The sequence below is a fragment of the Trachemys scripta genome, chromosome 1, assembly GCF_013100865.1.
Source record: "Trachemys scripta elegans isolate TJP31775 chromosome 1, CAS_Tse_1.0, whole genome shotgun sequence".
Taxonomy (NCBI): Eukaryota; Metazoa; Chordata; order Testudines; family Emydidae; genus Trachemys; species Trachemys scripta.
In genome coordinates, this window is record NC_048298.1 from 126,873,024 (window position 1) to 126,895,439 (window position 22,416).

The following is a 22,416-nucleotide window of genomic DNA, read 5'->3' on the forward strand; positions in this document are numbered from 1 at the left end:
GTAAATAGATCTAAGGGACTGTAACAGTCTAATGAAATCTATCCAGTTGCAAAGGAGCCAGCTTATACCACTTAACATCTCACTTCTGGATTTGGCCCTCTAAGTGAAGGGTCAGACAAGAGAGACGATCTTCTGACCTTAATAGCTGAGTCAACATTTTATACATGAGACAAACTATACTTTCACCTGGTTTGATTTCTGGTTATTGGAAACAGGCATTTTAAAATCAATAGATTAAAAAGTCCAATCACAATTTCTTCCCCAAGGAGCCTAATCATATGTCTTAAGAAATAGCCTGGTATTAATTATTTTGGTTTATTTGCAGTATGAGACTGATAAAGACTAGATTGAAGGAGTGTGAGAGGAAGGACAAATGTCAGTTCATTCTGTTGCAAGTAGAATGTGAGCTGAGAGAAATCAGACACAACCTTTCTAAAGAATAGGGATTTACAGATCAGCTGGGGGTTGTGCTGACATTATCTGCTTTCATGACCATGAAACAATGCTTTCTTGATGAGCAGAACATAAAGCCTTAGAGGAAAACCTTGTGGTTTATTAGATTAAAAAACACTGCTGTGTCTGGTTTTTGACACACTTGCTGTTATATACTTATCAGCCAATGAACATGGAGTGCATATTAATGCCAAAGGTTGTATGGCAATTGACCAAAGAACTTATTCAACTAAATGAATAAAGTTAAAATACTGAGGCTTTCTTGAAAAGAGAACAGAACTGGGTTTTATACTGTACCTTCCATATTCAAAATATTTTAAAGCATTTTACAAAGTAGTGTGTTAAGTATTGCTTGTGATGTGAATCTATAGGCAAACAGAGCATACTTTATATTCAACAAGATTTCACGCACTGCCCTATACATTAAAAAGTAAAGTGTAATATCTGTCCTGGATATATTCTTTTCTCAGAGAATCAGTCTCTAAAGAGAAATGTGAAGTCTTTTAAACTTCTATTTAGATATCCATACCAGATAGCAGAATGGGCTTCACTCAGTTTAACTTCTTGACCAAGTAAGGGTCCCTCCAAGGGCTTATCACCTCTCTAGTAATGCACTGGAGTAGCATCAGTAGGCCAGAGTCCTTGTTTTCATCTTTCTCTGTAAAGCACCTTACACTGTTGATGAAATACAAATAATAAGTTAAGTTGTTTGACTTCAACTTGCAGACTCAAAGGTCAAAGGGCTACCAGCTGATTAGAGTAAATGGAAAAACTCCTATTGATTTCAGTGGGCTCTATATGCAAGAGAGGTATAGATTTAAAAGGCCTCTTCTGATATTGTCAGAAATAATGTGTCTGACGATATGTATCTTTATTTCACCTGGGTGCTACCAAACTTTTATTTCCATCTGTAGTACGAGTTATTGTGTGCTTCCACTGTGTTCAAAGCCTTTCCTTTTGGTCTTGCCTTTCTTTCGTTAGCATACTGCTATTAACTTTCACCCATTTACCTCATGTTAGATAAAATCCATCTACAGTTCATGCAGGGCTCAAACACAGGCTCTCCTGTTGCTGTTTTCATTTTATTTGTGCTTATTTTTCTAAAACACATGCTACTGTGCACATTGCCAACATCACTCCTTTGGAAATAACATATTAATTCAAACAGTATTTCTTTGCATGAATTCTTTGATGGCTTACAGCTGATCAAACAGATACAAGATATCAGCCTGTCACTTTCTAGGTTAGAAGTAAAAGAATGATAGTCTTGCCAAGTTACAGCATGAGTGCAATGACCTTGCTACTACTTGCATATTTATAATCCTATATTACTTAGCAATAGTGTATCCACATTAGCCTCCATATAAAAAGTCTCATCTGAATAATATTTTTAATGGATTTAGTGCAAGTGAGAGGTGTTGGGTTGTCAGGGAGACGTTAGATCTCCAGGACTATCTACTGAACAGGTACACCATGGGCAGTGGCTGTACAACTTACACCTCATTGCAGAGATAGTTTTTTGAATCAGTAGTTTGGGCTATGTGCATATTAATTCTTGGTCTGGCCTGAGACTGCCCACAAGGCTGTTCACTAGTGTCCACTGATAAGGTGGGTTTTGTTTTAATAAGGAAACTTGAGCACTAGAAACTGGCTTGAGATCACTAAGTGGCTTTTACAGGCTACCAAATATCACAGTCACAACTTTCAATCACTTCTTCCCTCAGCTGGATTTGAAGTATGGAGGAGAAAGATTCTGTAACTCGTTACCTTTGGGCTTATCTAACTTAAACTTTGGGGACTTGATTAGTGTATGGATGGCCCAGGATCAGCAGAGCACAAAGATGGCTTAAGGCCACCTTTTCAGACCTTTCATCTTGAGTTGTGTGGTTTGCTACTCAGTTGCAGCTGCTGGCCAATACTGTCCTCAATAAATAAGAAACCGAGAAATCCAACAAATCTCTGGAACCTTTGCACAAACAGTATCCTTTTCCTTTAACAGTGATTTCATCATCTTGGGTCAGTTCTTGTAGTCTTTCCTCAAGCTAAACACTTACACCCACAAGTCTTTTGCCTGAACACTGAATTTGATTTTTTTTCATAAAAAGCTAAAGGAAAAAATATTTGCACATAAATGCTGTATTCTGAAAATGTGGAAGAATTAATATCCAGTATACATGCAAATAACAAGATGAAGTGGGTAAGATATTGTATAGCAACTTTACTGCTGTTTCTCCTTTCTGCAAGAATGTCAGGCTTGTTTTCACTCATCCATTGTGAAACTGTAATGTGCTAACATACCCATTAAAAATATAAAGCAGGCCCAAGAGGAATACCACAGGAGGAATCAGGAGCTACAAAAGAATGTGCTATATGTAAAATATAATGGAGCAGATTATGCTACTAAAAGTAAATTTTAAGTCTTAGTCATTTAACATAAAGTGTTTTAGAAGAAGTTTGAGGTCTTATAAGGGCCTTTAAGGGCCCTCACCAATTTTTGCATCTTCAAGATATTTCCTTCATAATTTTTTCTCTTACTGCTGTGTGAAAGACTGCACAAACAATAAAGGAAATGGTAATACACAAAGAACTGTTAAATGCGTTATGAGTGAAATTCCATGGCTATCCATCTCTGAAGAAGGGTGGGCCAGAAAATCTGAATTTTGTTTCACAAAGTTTGACATTTTTACATTTGTTCCATTCTGGTTTGGAAATAAATCAAGCCCTTTCAAAGTCTTGATGGAAAGAAGCAACCTCCATGACCCTAGAATAGCCAATAAGCTAGTGGCTGGACCACTCATCTGCAATCTGGGAGACTGAGGTTCAAATTCCTGGTCTGAATCAGAAAGAACAGAGTCTCTAATCTGCGTCTCCCACATCTTTGAATGTCTTAACCAATAGTCTGTTGAATATTCTGGGGTAAGATACACTTAGACCTATGGAAGTTGCCAAAACTGATACACTTCCACTACATCTTCTTGGTTCAACAATTAGGCATATTCTGTCAAAGTTTCTGACCTCTAGAGCAAAATTAAGTAAAATTCCATTTTAAGAAAGCAATAGTTTCTTGGGTAAGTTTTCCAGGGATGTGAAGTGCAGCATGGGTTTATGATTAGGTGCGTTTGCTTTTTCTTCTAAAGGGAAAATAGTTCTCTTTCCATTTTGATGCACAATTTGTATCACAATGTTGAATTTTTAAGTATTGAAGTGATGAGTGAGAATATTAGACTGGAAAAATGCTCTCTATATTAACTTCCTGTTCATTTTGACCTTAATATATGTGCACAAAATGATCAAAATCTCACAGTATTTGATTGTGTATCAAACTGTGGATAAACACTGGCACATTTTTCAACAGACAACTCAAAATCAAATCCATTCAACTTTTAACACTTTATTGATTTGACTTTGACAGTCAATGAGAAAATATCTATATTATACACAGAATCTCACCTTTCAACTTTTGCATGAACACTATAAAGCCGATTGCAAAACTCCTCATATACACTGAATCAAGACTAATGTCACAGATGTATGGGGCCAGATCCGCAGCTGCTGTAAATTGATATAACTTCATGGAATTCAATGGAGCATGCCAATTTATATCTGGTGAAGATCTGGCCCATAGGCTGCAAAATAAAAGAAAGGAGTTAAAATAGCTTTATTCAACTGTGAACATTAAAATAGGTAATTTTAAATGCTTAAAAATAAACATCTATATTACCTGTTGAAATTAAAGAAAATTTGAATTTGCCAAATACTATATTAAAGCATAAAGCTAAAGGAATCTGAAGTTGTTGGTAACCTAATAGACAAGTATTTATGTAATTTTTTTATAAAATATTTTAAAGTTGAAGAATGTACAGTCATGCTGATTAATCTGTTAAGTTTACCAACATAGTACATATGAGGATGTAAAGAGTTTTCAGGAAGGGGATTTCTGCTCCTTTGCCAAGGAAAATAATAATGAATGACTAAACTTCTTACGTAGAATGAGTTTGCAAACATTATCTGCAACTGAATGTTAAGAAACTTCAGACTGATAAGTCATGATACCCAAACACTGCTCAGTCTTGCTCTCAGTTGTGTGCATGTAGCTTGCAAAATCACCAAGTGTAGCAATGGATTTTGCAAGACAGATGACACATATCCATGTGTCTGTGGGGTGGACACAACTATGAACATAGTTGGCAGTCCTGGATATAATTCTATCTCACAGAGATGGTTTGAGCTCACTGATCAGTCTTCTTTCTTCATGGATACCACACCTGTTAAAAAAAAAACAAAAAAACAAACCAAAAAAAACAAAGAAGATCAGGTAACAGAGAGAAGTAACATATGGTACTGAGAATACAGAACAGGTGTCAATAAGCTAAAGAGTCCTTCTAAATATGAGGTACTGAAGCAGCACATAAAAAAAATCATAAGCACTACCAAAATATGCCATAATATTTGACTGGAACATAGGGACATAGTTGTATGAAGTGTAGTGTGAGGACACAGAGCAATGCTTTAAGCAGCAACTAGAGAGCTCCCTAACCATGAAGCTCCTATGTTTAAGCTCCCCACTGCAATGCATCCTGGTTCTCTCTGGTAATTGTGGATGACCAGGAATCCCATAACCATTCCACACTTCCCTTTCTTTATTATAAAGGATTAAAACTTTAATAAAACAACAACAATGTATACACAATTCTAAAACTTCAAATTCCTTTAAATTAGTTACACTCTGTCCTCTTACCAATTGCTTTTAAATCGTTCTAAGCAGTATTCTAAAGATTAAGTCTTCGGGAGGGTGGTGTCTGATCAGTCATCCCAATTGTATTCTCATTCATGTTGTTTGTGCATGGAGTTTCCTATGGAGGGAGTTGTGAAAGTAGAATGAATTATATTGTAAAAATAGAATGGATTAAAGAAATGCTGTATGTATCTTTAAACAGAAATAAGGAATGTTGAAATACAGGTGTCAGGAAAAGAAACATTAAGGCATAAAAAATGAGTCCACTTAAGCTAATGGTGGACCATTAACCGGAGATCTGTAAAAGTTAGTAAGGAAATTGAATATGTATGTCTAGCCTCAGGTAAATTTGTCAGTTCTGCTTTCTTTGTCCTCTTGTTAAATTCGCACCCTTTTTATCTGTATAAAATTAGGTAGTGTGGGTCTTGCATGGTGCTCACATTATCTGGGTGTATTAGCAGAGCGCTGTGCTAATAAACAGAGTGGTCTAACAAATTGTGAGTCCTGAATCTAACTTTGACAGAGTTCACTTCCCAACAGAGTACCTGTAGGTCCCAGATCCTCTCTTTGTTGTGTTGGGAAATACTGAAGATGAATCTGATTCCTTTGGGGAAGTCCATAATGTAGGATCAGGAAGTTTCTGCAAAGTTCTGAACAGTTCCAAGTGTCTGGGAGCTTTTGAGCCAAACTTTGTTCTCTAGTCTCAGTTCAGGTATCGCTTTTGTTCTGTGCTGCAGAGTGAATTTTTGTTGCTGCTGAATTTTTATTTCAGCATCCTGTTTTTCAAATTCCTTCAGGTTGGGCCACTTAGATTTAAGCGGTATCAGTGCTGCAGATAAAAGTCTTTAGTCATCTTCCCATCAGAAGTTCTGCTGGAGATAATCCAGATGCAAGTGGTGTTGACCAATATATCAGGAGTGCTTTATGTGGGTCAGTGGTGTAACAGAGTTGAGTCAGTTTCTGACAAGTCTCACCCATTAGTTATTCATTTCTAATTTGCTTAAGTCAGCTGGCAGATGTTGGAATTGCTGCCAGAACAAGGTCAATGTAGACATTGACATCTTTCTTGAATGTCTTTTCTTTTTCCATTGGTGCCTGCTGAACTGGGGCTCTAGATAAGCTTTCCCTGCTGTGTGTTCAATGTTGAAAGAAAATTGCATCAGCAGTAGTCTTACTACACACTCTGTGGGTCAAGACAAAGAATTTGATACTGGTGGTAAATACTTAAAAAATATGTGACATGCATGATTTTTGGAAAAATCTTTGGTACAGACTAGGAGTGGTAACAAGAAAATCCTATGAGAATACTGCTTCTCAACTGGTACCTGTAAACAGGCTTAGAGCTTGGCACAGCAGAGAAAGCATAACCAATCTAGACTGCTGTATGAAAGGGGAAACTGAGGCACACCACCTCATGACATTGGTGGTGAAATGCCAAAACACCTACACTTTAAAGGATATTGATATCTGCATTATGTTTGCAACGTTACACACCAAAATGTTTTCAGGCAACCTGGGAACAGAAACCCAGAACTTTGCAAAAGCACGTATGGATGACTTTACAGTGTTTGATAACACTTGGGGGTTGCATAACCAAAGCCAAAAAGGGATTTTAGGTATGACTAACCCTCTGGCAGTAATCTCAGGGGTAAGGTGTGAGGTTTCACTCCATATTCTTTATGAAAATATGCTTATGAGATGAATATGACATAACTGAGATTAACTTTATGCAAGGTGGGTCTTGTAAGGTATCATTGGAAAGGTTATGATTTGCTGAATGGGATTATCCAATTTGTATGCATCATTTATGATATCATTTATGTATCTAAAGTTAGGAATATGGACTATGTAACAATTACAATTGGGATACCCACCAGACGACAGGCCATCACATTTGATGAACCATCAGGAAGAAACAACAAGACTCTGAAGATACTAATCTATCTCCTGGAAGGCATCCTGGGACATAACTGTAACACTACTAGGTCAGGTGGCCTTGTCACATGATACTAAACATTATCTTCGACTTCTTGTAACTTTCCACTGTAAGGGAAGGGGCGGGGGTCAAGTTTGGGAAACAAAGGATTCCCGCCTTATATAAATCTTATTTAAGGTCGGGGAGGAAGGCAAACGAGACTCTCCTCTTTGGCTTACCCAAGAAGAAAGATTGCTGAAAGTGCCTGAAGGGACAAAGAAACCAACCTGAAGTGAAAGGCAGGGGTGAGTCCAGACTGACACTGGGGTCCAGTCTGTAAGGAAATAACTAGAACTCTGAGCTACAGAAACTCTGCATCCTGCCTAAATTCAATATTTAGGGTGAGAAATTACATTTTGTAACCTGTTTCTTAAGTACATTGAGCTTAGCTTGCATATTTTGTTTTATTTGCTCAGTAAACTGCTTTGTTCTGTCTGTTATGTCTTATATTCACTTAAAATTCATCTTTTGTAGTTAATAAATTGTGATGGGGCAAGGCCAGATGGCTACAGTAAAGTAGTGAAGAACAGGTATGTTAGCCCCAGGCTAAACAAATCCCTGGTACCATGGTAACCAAATGGCAGTTGCTTCAGGTTAATCAAGACACCTGGGGCCAATTAAGATCCTTCTAGAAGGCAGTGGAAATAGCTAGATTGATTGGGACACCTGAAGCCAATCAAGGACTGGCTGGAACTAGTTAAAAGCCTCCCAGTTAGTCAGTGTGGTGTGGGTGTCAGGAGCTATAGGAGGGAGCTGTGCTGTTGGAGGAATGAAGTAGTAAAAATCCATATCAGGTGCAAGGAAGGAGACCCTGAGGTAATTGTGAAGAAGATATTGAGTGGGGGCTGCTGTGGGGAAGTAGCCCAGGGAATTGTACATGTCCTATTTCCAAAAAGTCAGCTTCCATAGCTGCTAATTTTAGGGTCCCTGGGCTGGAGCCTGGAGTAGAGGGTGGGCCTGGGCTCCCCCTTCCCCTCCCTGATTAATCACTGATACTGGGAGACAACAGAGACTGTGCGAGGGAGGGTTGTTTCTCCTCACCTCCCTTGCTGGCTTATGATGAAAATGGTTCAGTAGACTGTGACCCTTGCCTCTGAGGTTAGCAAAATCTGTCAGGAAATGCAGGACCCACGGAGTCAAGGACAGAACTTTGTCACAAAATGTATTTCTTGTTTATAATATAACTCAGTTTGTACAATTCATACTGGGTGTGTGTGTGTAAGAGGCTCTGCATACCTTCCTCCACATTGAGGGAGGAGGTGGATTTCATCATAGACCTTTGGGTCTCCACTCCAAGGGAGGTGGACATGTGAGTGCTGAGGCAAGTCCCTTAAGCTGAATCTTCCCAGAGCTGATCTCAGAGTCTGTGTTTTTCTGCAGTTGGCTATGGCCCTGCCTGTGCGTGTGCTGGAGGAGGCTTAATAACCTGGCTCAGCAAGACAGGTAAAAAGGGTGCCCGGGTTGGCAGAACAGGCAGGCTCTGTGGTATCCCAGTATATCAGGTGACATCCTAAGGGGGGCAACCTGTCACAATATCTGTGGCTATTGTTGTCAGTTTACTGAATATTGTGCCAAAACAGGTGGAGATGTCAGTTGTTTTGTTGTGGTCTACCCCAGCACTTATTGTTACCATTAAGGAGATCTCTACACAGTTTTCTTAAATGAGATAAATTTGGTAAGAATTTCCCTGATTTGTCATGCCCAGGAATCTTCTTATAACAGAAACATCTTTAGGTAATGCCTTCAGTTTGTCTGAATCTGGCTGAAATTACCTGTTTGCTAATAGTGTCCTACAGATTTTATTTGCTCTTTTCCAAATTCACATTTCTTCTCCAGAGTGAAGCCAGCTTGTTGGAAGTGTGTCTCAGCTCCTTATAGTTGTTCATGATGATCATTTTATATCTGCCATATCCCAACACATCATCTGCATGGCAAAAGATGCCAGGCAAACCTGACATGGTAGAGAGAGATGCTCTTTTGGAAACATTCTGGTGCTGAAGATATGCCAAATGGAAGGCAAATTAAACAGTAACTTCCAAATGGGGTGTTGAATGTAGTTAATGGCATAGATTGCTAGCAAGAGGGATTTGCCAGGAGCATGCTGTAATTTTGAAAAGATTTGATAACTGAGCTAATGTCTAGTCAACCATGGGAAGCATGTGTCTTTCTCTGCACACACTTTCATTAAATTGGGTAAGGTGTACATATCTGGATTTTGTCAATGGGCTTTGGTACTACAACCATCCTCACAGACCAGTCAGTGTGTTCTCTCTAGAAAATAACTCCCATATCTTCCATTGTCTTTAATTCTCCTTTGACTTTCCCAAGCAAGCACAGGTGCCGGCTTCCTCCTTGACCCAGCCCCCACTCCACCCCTTCCCCCAAGCCCCACCCGCTGCCTCTTTCCACCCCTGCCTTGCCTCTTCCTGCCCAGTTCTGCCCCCTATCCCAAGCACCCTGTCCCCACTCCACCCCCTCTCTCCTAGTGCCTCCTGCATACCGCGGAACAGCTGATCGTAGTGGGTGGGAGGTGGTGGGAGAGTGGGGGAGGAGTTGATCGGCAGGGCTGCTGGCAGGCAGGAGGTGCTTGGGGGAGGGGGAAGAGCCGGCTGCTGGTGCTAAGCATCCACTGATTTTTTTCCATGGGTGCTCTAGCCCTGAAGCATCCACAGAGTCAGCACCTATGCTAGCAAAAATATACAGGGATGGCATGGGGCTGACAGTGCAAAGGAAGTCACTGATGGCACAAAATACTTTGTACTCTCCTGACAGCTTTCCTAAACCTGTGAAGTTGCTTTTTTACCATTAACACATTCTAGTTTCTCTTCTAGGTATTGTCTTTATATTGCTGGCAACCTTAGTAAGGGAGTTGTCAGTCCTTCTATTACACTGCTCTACAGCCAAAATGCTTCTGAAATAAATATAGTCAAACTTTACTAATTCTGGGTCACTGAGAACGAAAATGATGCTTAAAATTGTGGATTGGCTCTAGTTTTCAAGATATGCTACTGGGTCCATATATATGACCCTTGTCTTGGGAATGGCAGAGGATACGTGAGTTATAAAGGGAAGGGATCTCAATTTAAACCAGAAATGACTAAAATACATCTTTGACTGGATCTATGAATAAATCTATGACTGGATTTGGACAGTACTTGCTTTTTAGGCAAAACAATGAATGATGCAATCTGAAGCTGGTATTGCGTCATACATGATATGAATTGCATCATGTTATTCCTATAAGTCATGGATAATGCAATCCTAACGAAGCTTACATCACTCTGCTGAACAAATTGCCCTATATCATACAGTGTCATGCTCTCTTATTTGTCAGTGTTTGATTTTGCAAAGGGACACATTTCTGTTTAGCCAAAGTGAGCAGAGATGCCTCATACTTGTGTGAACAGTGCAGATAACTTCTGCTATGTCTGTGGTGAAGTGACTTTTGGATCACAAAAGCGCAGTATAACCACTATGGTTAAGAAAGCCTATCACCTTTATTTTGGCTGCAAAACTGGAGATCAGGACAAGTGGGCCCCACACATATGCTGCAACACTTGTGCAACAAATCTTCGCCAGTGGTTGAAAAGGAAAAGGAAATCTATGCCTTTTGCAGTGCCAATGATTTGGAGAGAGCCAACAGCTCATACCAGCAATTGTTACTTCTGCATGGTGCCTCCAGTTGGGAAAGGTGTGTCAAAGAAGAAAAAGTGGACTGTGCATTATCCAAATATTCCATTAGCTATACGCCCAGTACCTCACGGAGAAGGACTGCCGGTTCCTGATGCACCAGAATCATTCTCACTTGAGTCAGATGAGGAAGAGGAAGAGGATGAAACTTCTGGTCCTGAACCATCAATGACACAGGACCCACATTTTCTCCCATCCTCCTCCTCTGAACCACACCTCATAACACAAGGTGAACTGAATGACCTTGTCAGGGATTTGGAACTACCCAAGAGTAAGGCAGCGCTGTTGGGCTCCAGACTACAGCAGTGGAATCTCCAGGCAGGTGATGTTAGGGTTTCCATGTTCTGTGACCGTCAAAAGGATCTTGTCCCATTCTTCTTCATGGAAGGTGATCTTGTAGCCTGCAACAACATCGATGGTGTGATGGCAGCCCTCAACATCGTTCACGATCCAGATGAGTGGAGACTGTTCATTGATTCATCGAGGACGAGTCTTAAAGCTGTTTTACTGCATAATAGCAATGTTTTGCCATCAATTCCAGTTGGTTATTCAGTCCATATGAAGGAAACCTATGACAACATGAAATAACTTTTGAGGTGCATAAACTATAACCAACATCAGTGGCAGCTTTGTGGTGATTTGAAGGTTGTTGCTCTCTTGCTTGGTCTGCAGACTGGATACACAAAATACTGCTGTTTTCTCTGTGAATGGGATAGTCGTGCAAGAGATTCCCACTACATCAAGAAAGATTGGCCACTCCGACAGTCATTGGAGCCTGGGAGGAAAAGTCTTCAGCATCCACCACTTGTTGAATCAAGGAAGATTTTGTTACCACCCTTACACATCAAGCTGGGTCTGATGAAGAACTTTGTCAAGGCCATTGACAAAACACAAGCAGCTTTCAAGTACCTCCGTGGAAAATTTCCAAGGTTAAGTGAAGCTAAGATAAAGGAAGGTGTCTTTGTTGGTCCTCAGATTCGTGAACTTCTTCGAGATGATGCATTTGACCATGCACCGTGTGGCAAGGAAAAGACGGCATGGAAAGCCTTCCAGTTAGTGGCAATAAATTTTCTCGGAAACAACAAGGCAGACAATTACAGGTTGTTGGTGGAAAACCTCCTCAAGGCATACAAAAGCCTTGGTTGCAACATGTCACTAAAGATACATTTTTTGCACTCTCATCTAGATTTTTTTTCAACTGAACTGCGGAGCAGTGAGCAACGAGCACGGCGAGCGATTTCACCAGGACATTGCAACAATGGAGAAACGCTATCAGGGCAAATGAAGCCCATCAATGCTTGCAGACTATTGCTGGACAGTGACAAGAGATGCTCCATTTAATGCAAGAGACAAGCCAAGAAGCGCTGAGTAGACACTGAATAGGACTAAACTATGTACATAAGTTTTTTCCTTTTGTTTCATAATAAATTTTATTTATATAACCCTTTTGCTGATTTTTAAAGTGTTACATAAACAGAACAGGTGAAATATTACCATGTAAAGCAACCATAAACATATGAAAAGACCTAGGTTTACAATTTATGATTAAAACTCTACTATCTACACAATATACATAGACACAAAATGTAAAAACTTAAATATCTTAAACAGTAGCCAATCAGTTGTTTTAATTGTCATATTTGAATTCAGCACATCAAAATACATAATAAATAGCACATTTTATCTCTGAAGCAGACGACTTTTCAAAAATTGGAGACCAGTGTTATTTGTTGAAGGAATTCCCAGTCTTTTCCCACTTTCCCAAGGAACTAGCCACAAACCTCCAATGGATTATTAGTAGCCTCACATAAAATTGTATTTGGAGATCTCCACCCCAGGACTGATTTTTTTTCCAGTGACTGCTACCACAGTATCAATTTTTAATATAAGGTTTCAACTGTTTAGATTCACGGTTGTGTACCAAGGAGCTGTCTGTTCTATTGAGGATATAATCCCTAGAAGTATGGACTCATTGTTATCCGATGACAACACTCTCTCTTGGATTTTATGCATTATTCTTGGTGACCTGCATACTATTGCAAAGTTTCTCATTTTTTTGCATCTCCTTCATTCTGCCTCTTTGCTGGACATTGTTACCAGCTCTGACTTGCTGTTTTGCCATATTTTCCACAGCTTTTCCAAGATTCCCTCCTGTTAAGGTTCTTGGATCACCCATTTACTAGTCATGTACTGTTCTTATGTTGTAAATGTGGTCTAATTGCTTCTCTCACATTCGTATCTTTTTAATGTGTCAATATTGTCTGATGCAGTCTCCCCTATGCTGCTAGCATGCAAGTCACAATGCTGCTTTTCTTTTTATGGTTTCTTGCATTCTCACATTTGCTATTGTTTTTGCTGATGTGAGAGCTGGGTCTTGCTGAAACTGTGCTGATAAACTGGTGTCTCTTCTGACAACAATTCTCCTGTCTCATTAGTTCTCCTTTTCACATTCCATATTTGTAATATACAGCAAGACTGAACTGCAATAATAAGTCTCAGCTGTGTCCCCTTGTTTCTAGCACCTCCTATTAAATTTGGCCCTTTCACATATTGTCTGTCTATGAAATGGGTATTAAGAACCTCATTCACTTTAGAGTATTCTTTCTTTTACTCATCAAGGGGTAAAATGGTTTTCGAGTTCCTTGTCCTCCACGGTTACCAGAGAGAAGCGGGATGTGTTACAGCAGGGAACCTGATAAGTGCAGTAACTTCCTAGTTAGGGAATTCTCTAGCTGCTGCTTAAAGCAGAGCTCTTTGTCTTTGTGGCACATAGGAGATCATCACCACTACCCAAAGCATGTACTTGGTATACTTGTGCTTTCTTTGCTAAACTAGAAGCCATACAGAATTGTTCAAATCCACAGATTCAGCAAGGGTAGCTATCTGAGTTGCCAAAATCACACTTCGCTAACACAGTGCTTGTACTACTGGTCCCATTGCTGTGTTGAGACAGGTTCTGCTTCTTCTCTGATGCTGCTTTCACAGGACTTTTCCCTTATTTTCCACTTTCCGCACTCATTGCTCTGACAGTCTGGGGTTCTTTCTGTCCTTTCCCTTTCTCTAAAGGAGGAGTATTCACTCACTTCTGACACCATGTAGTGTGAAGACACAAACATAATGAGCTGTGCTTTAAGCAGCAATCAGAACTCCCTAACCAGGAAGTTCCTACACTTATTAAGCTCCCTGCTGTAACACATCCTGGTTCTCTCTGGTAACCATGGAAGATGAGGAACTCTAAAATCATTCCATGTCAAGGATGCCCAGAGTTCATATTGAGAGATAGCAACAGAGTTTCATTAGCCATGGTCAAGCCAAACTGACTGGAATATTCAGAGAGCAATATTTATCCCCAGCAGAGAATGCCATACAAAGGCCAGTAGGGTATTTGGCTCATGTTTTTTCATTACTGCTGCCTTTAGGGGTAAAAATTCTTTACGAGCAGAAGGAGTTCAACTTTAAAGAACTAAAACCCAGGATTGAGAAAGCTGATAGATGGTATTTTAGAGACCAAAATCAAAAAGTTAAACAGCAGCTACAAATTTGTACATATATTTTTCCATTTTGTTCACTAACCACTTAATTTAATGGTTAGTCATATAAACTTACTAAATAACACATGTGGCTTTTTAAAAAAACTAAATATAAATTTAATGGACATTTTAAAAGATATATTAGAAGTGATGTGGTCTTGCTTAAGCCTAAAAAAACATGTAGGACCATAGACTTAATTAGTGTGCACAAACCAACTGGCATTATTACAAATTGCACATGTAGACTTACAGCAATATACGTTCTTTTAGAATTATGACTGCAACCTTCATCTTTAACAAATACCGTTGTGCCTAGATATTAGAGAGCTCTCAAAGTAGTGGGTGATCTTACACATGGTACTATACTCCTATAAGACAAAACAAGATGGTAGGGACAGCAGTCAAATTAAGAACAGTTTCAGCCTTTTCCATTCCTTACTTTTATGAATTTAGGTCAGACACAATATGAAAACTATATAACTATTTATTTGTTGCTTAATCTCCTTTGTGATAAGTCATTTTATTAATGGTAGCATTAATAAGTGACTGTTACAATTACATAAAAATAGTGAAAGTGGCATTGTAGTTATTCAAAATGTTTATAACGAAACCTAAATATCACCTGGTTTAGAACTTTTGTTTCAAAATACAAGCCATGTTTGTCAAAAGATTATTTGAAATTTACACATTTTTGGTGAGCCTGTCACGTGGACACTGTGTGAAGTTTTAATGTCTCTACCTGAATCTAGACCAAACTTTGTGGTTTCAGCTAAGGTTCACCTTGATTTCTGGGTGCTTCATTTAAACCCCAAAGTCAAAACAAAACTCAGCAGTTCATGTTGGTTAGCTATATTGTTTGTATTGCAATAGCTCCTGGAACACCAGTTCCATCATACTAAACAAATAACAAAAATAAAGTCCCTACCCTGAAAACTTTACTAATTTAACTATAAAATGAGACAGGTAAATACAACAAACAAAAGTGGGGGTTGCACAAGGTAACACTGATGTATTTTACCATAACACTTCCTTTAAACATTGCTGTATGTGTCATTGGCATTATCTAGTGAAACACCTTTTGGGAGAGCCATTCTTCCAGATCCTATGGCCCAGCCAAGGAGCACTCCTAAAAAGACTGGAGTGGAGCAAAGGCCACCTTTATGTTTGCCTGATCCAGAAACTGATCCAGACTCCAGCATAAATTAAGGCATTTGAAGGATATTCTGATTTAGGTTACGGTGTAAACTGTTAAGTATCAGAGGGTAGCCGTGTTAGTCTGTATCTACAAAAAACAACAAGGAGTCTGGTGGCACCTTAAAGAATAACAGATTTATTTGGGCATAAGCTTTCGTGAATAAAAACCTCACTTCTTCGGATGCATAGAGTGAAAATTACAGATGCAGGCATTATATACTGACACATGGAGAGCAGGGAGTTACTTCGCAAGTGGAGAACCAGTGTTGACAGGGCCAATTCAATCAGGGTGGATGTAATCCACTCCCAATAATAGATGAGGAGGTGTCAATTCCAGGAGAGGAAAAGCTGCTTCTGTAATGAGCCAGCCACTCCCAGTCCCTATTCAAGCCCAGATTAATGGTGTTGAATTTGCAAATGAATTTTAGTTCTGCTGTTTCTCTTTGAAGTCTGTTTCTGAAGTTTTTTTGTTCAATGATAGTGACTTTTAAATCTGTAATAGAATGACCAGGGAGATTGAAGTGTTCACTTACTGGCTTATGTAAGTTACCATTCCTGATGTCCGATTTGTGTCCATTTATTCTTTTGCGGAGGGACTATCCGGTTTGGCCAATGTACATGGCAGAGGGGCATTGATGGCACATGATTGCATATATAGCATTAGTGGATGTGCAGGTGAATGAGCCCTTGATGGTGTGGCTGATGTGGTTTGGTCCTCCGATGCTATTGCCAGAGTAGATATGGGGACAGAGTAGGCAACGAGGTTTGCTACAGGGATAGGTTCCTGGGTTGGTGTTTCTGTGGTGTGGTGTGTAGTTGCTGGTGAGTATTTTCTTCAGGTTGGGGGGTTGTCTGTAAGCGAGGACTGGCCTGCCTCCAAAAGTCTGTGAGAGTGAGGGATCATTTTCAGGATAGGTTGTAGATCGTGGATAATGCACTGGAGAGGTTTTAGCTGGGGGCTGTATGTGATGGCCAGTGGTGTTCTGTTATTGTCCTTGTTGGGCCTGTCCTGTAGTAGGTGATTTCTGGGTACCCGTCTTGCTCTGTCAATCTGTTTCCTCACTTCCCCAGGTGGGTATTGTAGTTTTACAAATGCTTGATAAAGATCTTGTAGGTGTTTGTCTCTGTCTGAGGGGTTGGAGCAAATTCGGTTGTATCTTAGGGCTTGGCTGTAGACAATGGATCGTGTGATGTGTCTTGGATGGAAGCTGGAGGCATGTAGGTACGTATAGCGGTCAGTAGGTTTCCGGTATAGGGTGGTGTTTATGTGACCATCACTTATTTGTACTGTAGTGTCCAGGAAGTGGATCTCTTGTGTGGACTGGTCCAGGCTGAGGTTGATGGTGGGATGGAAATTGAAGTGTAAACTGTTATAGATCAAGGATTCCCAGATCTTCCAGCTTTACAGCTGTTTTGCACTGATGGAACAGAACAAAAGAGCTGGAGCAGGATTAATCACTGGTCCATATTATATTAGTTCATTAACTAGAGAGGACTATCAAAATAAATATTAAATTCTCATTTATATAAGACAAATTATTTAAAACAGTTTTTAATAATCTTAATTTAAGTAATATGTACACATATATAAATATGCTTATATATATATTACTTAAATTAAGATTATTAAAAAACTGTATTAAATAAACAATTTGTCACTACATACTTTTATTTTTCTCTTCACTCAGTGTAGACCTTGGGATTACAGTGGTCTGTTTCTACTCAATTTCACTTTCTTTCTCATTTAGCACAGCATTGTAATGTTTGTATTACAAACATTATAAGCAACTGTACGCTTTCAAAAGCCAGTTTGTATTGAAATTTTGTTTAAAATAAATTTCATATTTTAATTTATAAAATGTACCAATTCCAAGATTTCTGGGAATGCAACTACAACTAACCCCATTACACAAATTTACCAAACTGTTTAAAAAAATCCATACTGCCAACTTAAAAGAAACCACCTGCTACTCCAGAAGGAAGTGTTAATAATCTCAGGCAATTCCACTTCTCCAACCCATCTACATTTTTAGAGATTAGCTGTAATTTAACCAAAGATTACTTTGTGTTTATTCCTTCCTGATATGACACTATTGACATAAAGGCATCCAATTCAGTATCGATCTGATAGATCTTGTCCCAGAGGTAGATAGAAAAATCTTTAGAGCAAGAATTTATGGAGTGATTTCATTTCAATAATTATTATTATTTTTTTTTTTTTTAAAGCAAGCAAGCAAATTTTGGATCTAAAATACTTGACACTGTTCTCTTAAATGGACCTGTGTTACAGAGTATCAGATCAACAAGGAGTCCGGTGGCACCTTAAAGTCTAACAGATTTATTTGGGCATAAGCTTTCATGGGTTAAAAAACCCACTTCTTCAGATGCAACTTGAGAGTATCAGATAATCTCCATGTGTTTAGATATACTCGTGGGAATATGCTGTGTAAAGTATCCCAGTCCAGGGCCTGTTCCAGTTTGCACTGAAGTCAACGGAAAGACACTATTGACTTTAAGTGAAGTTGCATAAGCATCAAACAATAACTTCTTAACATCTACTCCATTTGATATGCAGAGGACATCAAAAACCCTAACACCTTAGGGCAGGGGTGGCCAACCTGAGCCTTAGGGAATGGAAGACAAGGCAAGGCAAACCCAACAGAAGGGTCTATTTGCTTATCAGACAGAAAGTGAGCTATGATTCAGTGGTATCTATCTTACAAGAACACAGTGAGTTTGAAATTAATCCACTTTTTAAAAAATTAATAAAGTTCCATGTTCTGTACTTGCCCATGTTTATGGTCTTACAACTGTGTTTCCCTTTTTAAAAATATCTTTCACATGATGTGTGAAAGACCCATGCAAATTAAAGGAGAAATTGATTATATTCAAGGAACAGTGAAACCAGCTCTATGCAAACTAAATACACAGAAATTATTTCCCCCTAATTGGTTATACTACTTTAATAATTTTTAAAGACATATTTTTTAAGATTTGTCCCTCTTAATCATTGGCCTTTCACCTTCTGTTGCCTCTCTGCCTAAAACTTTTTCCAAAACAATATCTTGAAAGGATACCTGCTCATAAATTAACAACATATGGAACATTAAGTTTAAGTTTACTTACCATTTGAAACAATGAAAGTGTCCTTTTCAAAGCACTGGTTGCAGCATGCAATCTAGAAGAGAAAAGTAAGCAAACTCTTTGGAAGAAGGCACATATAGCCCCAATTACTTCATTTTAGAAATATACATTTTTGTGAAATTATCTAAAGGGTAAAATCTATAATTCTTATATAAGGGTAGCAGCCTTATATAAAACAGCATCTTTTCTCATTTTTGATATGTAAGTCTGTTTTTTCTGCTCTTTATCCAAGAAGATAACTATTGAGATTATTTCTAAGATATGTAGTCTGTGTACAGCTAATATGTGTTTACAGTACATATAATATTCCAATGTACAGATCAGATTCAATTCAAAATTCTCATGAATGATCCTGCCAATCTTAATCTCATTTTTCCCATGTAGACTCTTTCCTTAATTCATATTTTCACAGACAGATGTTTCCACTACTTTAAAGGTTTGGTAATAGTTCATGCAAATGAAAACTGTAAGTTTTCCATACATGCATAAATTGTTCCACAAACATCTGGTAACTAAACTCTTAGAATTTGTTAGATGCCAAGCCAAACCAGGTGTTCAGTATAGTTTCTCTTGAACTCCATGATTACCTACAGTAATTCTCTGCAACTAATATTGGCATTTTAATGGTTATGATGATGCAAAAGGTCATGACATAACTTTCTGATGTTATGAATGTATACAGTGTGAAAGTTCCATCAGTGAGTGTTTAATAAAACTTGCCTACATTGCTGGCCATCAAATTTTGCCAACTGAAACATCTGACCATAAACCTAAAAGGTGCACTTTTAAATACATGTTTTGGTAAAATTAATTGCCAAAAATTTAAAGAACCTTTGGGAAAAAATGTGTTCTTATAAACTGCCTAATATTATACTTAAGTTTTCTGGCTCATATTAATCATGTATTCCATATTACAAATACCATTTTTGAGGTGGGGATAAGGACGTTGATTAGAGAGACATCCTATTACAGAATCAAACAACGGGGGGAAAAAAAAAAAACCCCACTGAGAAACAGGCTAAGCCCATATCCTGATGTCCTTACTTAGCCAGAACACTCCTTGAAATCAATAAGATTTGTGTATGCTTAGTATGTGCTCATCACTTTCCTACATTTGGTCCAATGAGAGCTTTGCCTGAGTAAAAATGTAGTGTAGATTTTAGAGTCTAAATCAGGGGTGGCCAACCTGTGGCTCCGGACCCACAAGTGGCTTTTCAGAAGTTAATATGCGGCTCCTTGTCTAGGCACCAACTCTGGGGCTGGAGCTAAGGCGCCAACTTTCCAATGTGCCGGGGGTGCTCACTGCTCAACCCCTGGCTCTGCCACAGGCCTTGCCCCCATTCCACCCCTTCTCGCCCACTCCCCTGAGCCTGCCATGCCCTCGCTTCCCCACCCTCCGCCCCAGATTCTATGCATGCCACGAAACAGGTGATCAAGAGGTGTGGGGAGGGAGCGAGAGGCACTGATCGGCGGGGCTGCCAATGGGCAGGAGGTTCTGGGAGTGGGGGAGAAGCTGATAGGGACTGCTGACATATTACTGTGGCTCTTTGGCAATGTACATTGGTAAATTCTGGCTCCTTCTCAGGCTCAGGTTGGCCACCCCGGTCTAAACTTATACAAATGGGAGGTTTGTTTATTGTGTTTATTTCCACATTAGTAACTTTAAGATTGATATTTTATGAATGTGTTTAAAAAAAAAAAAAAAAATCTCCTTTGCTGATGTGTGTTTTTATGCCTGGCAGCAGCAAATTCTACTAAACTGTTTATCATGTTAGCAAACATATAGGACTGTAATTATTTTCCATAAAAAATTGAGCCATACTAATACTTAATATTTTAATGACATTTTTTTACAGTAGTTGGACTGATATTTAAATGTATCTAATTAGAAAACGGCTTCCCCGCATGGATATAACTGGGGTTTTGGAGTTTTTGCTATTTGTAAAAACAATAATTGCACAAAATTATTTCTAGCCATTCACAGCTATCGAGACTCATCACACATTCATTGAGTGCATAAACATAATAATGTAATATTTGTGCTATGCAACAATGAATGTCATGATTTTTGCTGTCTTAAATTGTAATGTGGGTAAAGAAATGACATTTTCAACTGTTCCTTCCATCCAGTTTCCTTTTCCCCCTTCCATCAAATACAACCACCCCACTTATAAAAAATATACTCTTCACTAAACCAGTTTAACCAGAAGCACCAAATGCTCCCAAATCAATAAAAAATACATTAACTTACCTAGGACTTGAGAGACATAGCTGACTATTACTACTTTCTAGCTACTCATTTCTGGAAATAAATCTTACTGAACGCTAACATGGTATGAACTTTATTTTAACTCTATATAGAGCTTTTTTTTGCAAATTGTTTGTCACCAATGATTGCTCCCTTCTAGGTTATGAGGTGGGCAGGTCTCCTTGACTGCTAGCCGTCTCTAAAGCTGGTGTGAGGGCTGGAGAAGTGTAGATCTCCCTCCAAGACAGTGGGGTAGAGTGGGGGTCCTAGTTTCCTTCCAGTACTGGCTAGAGGGGTTTGCCGCAATGGTTGCAGGACTCCCACTTGGTGCAGCAGTGTGATGCTGCTATCTCTGCTGTTTGTGTGCTGCTGAAGAAGTGAACAGTTGGCACTGTGTGCGCCTAGAAGTGTTGGTGGGGGCACAGAAATGGAGCTCCTCTCTAGTAGTTGTCATGCCAATGTAGACCACACTCACAAGGCTCCAACATCTCCAATGAGCAATGGCTGCCTTAGTCCCCGCCTCAGGGAAGGATGACATTTTTAACAAGCAGAGTTACTCTTTGAATTTTTGATCAGGCGTACAAAACAAATGTTTTCTCCCATCCCCTTTCATAAACAATTCCTGTCTAATATTATTCTATTATATACAGGCTGGCTCAAAGATTATGGGATGTATTGGCAAAAAGATTCTTCAGATAGACACAAACTCACTTGTTAGGTCATCCGCTCAATCTTCTGATGCAGAAATAGAGCCCTACTGCAAGTTACTTTCAACAGTAGTCATTAGTTTATATCAGTTCCAACTTTCAAGACAATTTTTGCAAGGAAAAGGGCTAAAAAAGTTTTAATTAAAGAGCTGAAATTCTCTTGTGTAGATTCTGAACTCTAGCCTCTTAGGAGGCTAATTGGTTTGCAACAAAACTTATATTGTGGCTAGAAGAGTAGTCAGACTAATATGCATAATTGAAAATAGTTAATCCATTTTGTTTGTTGTGCTGAGGTAATTTTTATTTCTTAATTTTTTAAATTTAAGATTTATGGTATCAAAGGAGAAAAGTCATTGTCTTCTCACTGTATAGAATAGAAAAACAGTTAGCTGGCCAAAACTGTTCCATCCATAGCTCTTCTTGCCAAGACACATAATTTCTGTCAAGTCATGCCCCTTTCCACGTAGAGGGTTGAATCTAAAAATGCTTCTGAACTCTATCCCACACACTTTTTTTAACTGCTAGCAGAGGGCAGCAAAAGGCCAAATCTGGCCAATCTAAACTCAGCCAACAAAAACTAGGTAAATGATAGCTTCTTGTAAGGTTTCTGTGAACGTGAAAGAATAAATATACAAAAATAAATGATTTCTTAAGTCCTCAAAGTGCTCTGTATCTTAATCACTATTTCTGCCATGTGACATGAGTGGTTTTCAAAATTGTATTTTCCATGCTTTTCACTA

The 22,416-nt window shown here is 38.9% G+C and overlaps 1 long non-coding RNA gene across 1 annotated transcript in view; it reads right to left on the reverse strand.

The window, feature by feature from the left end:
• Positions 1-1,019: 1,019 nt before the first annotated feature.
• Positions 1,020-22,416, reverse strand: part of LOC117884324 — a 35,798-nt gene continuing 14,401 nt past the window's right edge. The window contains exons 2-5 of the long non-coding RNA XR_004647545.1: positions 18,704-18,755; positions 5,192-5,306; positions 3,904-4,079; positions 1,020-1,128 (exon numbers count right to left, since the gene is read on the reverse strand). This is a non-coding gene — a long non-coding RNA (uncharacterized LOC117884324). The remainder of the gene's footprint in view (positions 1,129-3,903; positions 4,080-5,191; positions 5,307-18,703; positions 18,756-22,416) is intronic.